This window comes from Pundamilia nyererei, unplaced genomic scaffold (assembly GCF_000239375.1).
Source record: "Pundamilia nyererei isolate P.nyererei 1_Seehausen unplaced genomic scaffold, PunNye1.0 scaffold00085, whole genome shotgun sequence".
Lineage (NCBI taxonomy): Eukaryota > Metazoa > Chordata > Actinopteri > Cichliformes > Cichlidae > Pundamilia > Pundamilia nyererei.
The window spans coordinates 184,000-185,855 of record NW_005187486.1 but is presented as its reverse complement, the minus strand read 5'-3'; the positions used below and the strand labels follow the sequence as shown (position 1 = coordinate 185,855).

General features: G+C 40.0%; 1 protein-coding gene across 2 annotated transcripts in view; it reads left to right on the top strand.

Annotated features, from left to right (window-relative positions):
* tmem198ab (transmembrane protein 198ab) overlaps positions 1-1,856 on the top strand; it is a 36,722-nt gene that overhangs the window by 13,072 nt on the left and 21,794 nt on the right. Inside the window, exon 1 of one of the 2 annotated variants that reach the window (XM_005738634.2) lies at positions 1,119-1,364. The exons of the other annotated variant lie outside the window; for it this stretch is intronic. The gene's annotated coding sequence lies outside the window, so the exon portion shown is untranslated. Of the gene's footprint in view, positions 1-1,118; positions 1,365-1,856 lie in introns of those variants that run through there. 2 annotated transcript variants of the gene reach the window in all.

Genomic DNA, 1,856 nt, shown 5'->3' with positions numbered 1-1,856 from the left:
CAGCAGTAATGAAAAGTTTAATGTTCGCAGGACTTCAGACATGGTATGGTAAAAAGAGATTTCCAAAAGGTGGACAGAGAAGGGCAGGACCAGTACATATGAAACAATGTACCAGGAGCACCCCCACACCTTATACAGGCTGGGTCCACCCCTGGGTATATGTGTGCCAGTCTATCCCTGGACCAATGCCCCCGATGAACTATCTTAAGTTGGATAAGTGTATGTCGAGCACACATTGATATATTGTGAACCTGACACTTGATCTATTCAACTGGGTTAAAGTGACTTTATGACAACGGGTGAAACAAAAATTAAAAGTGGTGGTAATCGGCTCTAATGTTAGCTTGCTAGGCTGACTAGCGCATTCATTCTTGGTGTAAGCTATCTAACATATCTTTTAAAAAAAAGATGTTTATCCTAGCTTGCTAGCTTCTATTCTTTTGAAATGCTGGCATGAATGCTGGCTCAAGTAAAAGCTTAAAGAGGTTGAGTAACTGGTAAATAGAGTTTGCCAGTTAGCTTATGGTGAACTATTATCATGGTGAAATTAATCTAGGCCTGTCTTCTTTAGGTTTGATCTTTTGGAGTAGAAGATGGAGTTAGAGTACATCCTGAGAACATTTTAATCTTTAAATTGAATGCTCAAAAAGTAAGATTGGTTCCCATGAGCAGTGTTTACAGTTATGAGAGTTACAGTAAAATGTTGTTATAAGTCCTGTCCATGTTGTCTGTTTTGGGATAGCCCAGATTAAAACTTAATTTAGATTTTTCTCGTTTTTTGTTTTTTAATTTTTAGTATTCCAGCTTTTTTCTCAGGAATGACTGGCATCCCTTGGAAAGTAGAGTTTTGCCACCCTGCTGCTCTTGGCACTGTTTGGTCCTAATAATCTGACCTGCCTGTCACCCACGTGTATGTCTGTGATCCCCATGATTCTGCTGCCACTGGCCACATCCTCCTCTGCGCACGGTCACATTTCCACAGCAAACCCCAGCCGGTATTGATTAACATGTGCAGAGGGATGGCAGCTGCAGTGCTAGGTTATCAGTGGGACGATTGACAGTGGCGCCCTCTCTTTTCCGTCTCTTCTGTCTCTCCCGGAAGCTGACATGTAAACCGGTGACACACTCGGTCCTCCGCTGTGAGCGGCGGGAAGCTGGCAGCTCGTTCTGAGCTCATCATGAACAGGCCTGTTCTTGGCAGCTCACCCATCAGCCTGTTACCTTGGATGGCTGATGAATAACACCGAGAGACAGAGAGAGGTCTGTCTGCATCATAGGCTCATTTTCTCAATAAACCACCGGCATTCAGACGAAGAGGGAAGAGAAGTTTTCTAGAGAGCGTGAGATGGGACAATTTTCCTCAGGTCAGTGATGTTGTTAAACTTGGGATGTATTGAATATGAACAGTGCTTTAATTTCTGTTGTCATGTGATGATGTGCTTATTACAAAAGGCTGAGAGTGTAAAATGTTGGGTGTTTTGGTCCACCACTGAGTAACTAACTAAACTAAATAAATTGAAAACTAAATAAAAAGGAAAATTAATACAGGAGAAATATAAATAGAAAATACTAGAAACAGATTCATGCCTATAATATATACATTTTTAATATCAGTTTTGGTGTATTTTATGATATATAAAATTTCTATGGAGTCCTTTATTTCTTTATGTCTGATTTTATCTGTTTTGGTCTTCCATATTTTAAATATTAAAAAACGAACAAAATTTATGAATGAATATATAAAAAGACTAAAAAAGAAACAGGAAACAGGGTAAGCAATATGAAGGAGAAAAGACACACACACACACACACACACACACACACACACACACACACACACACACACACACACACAC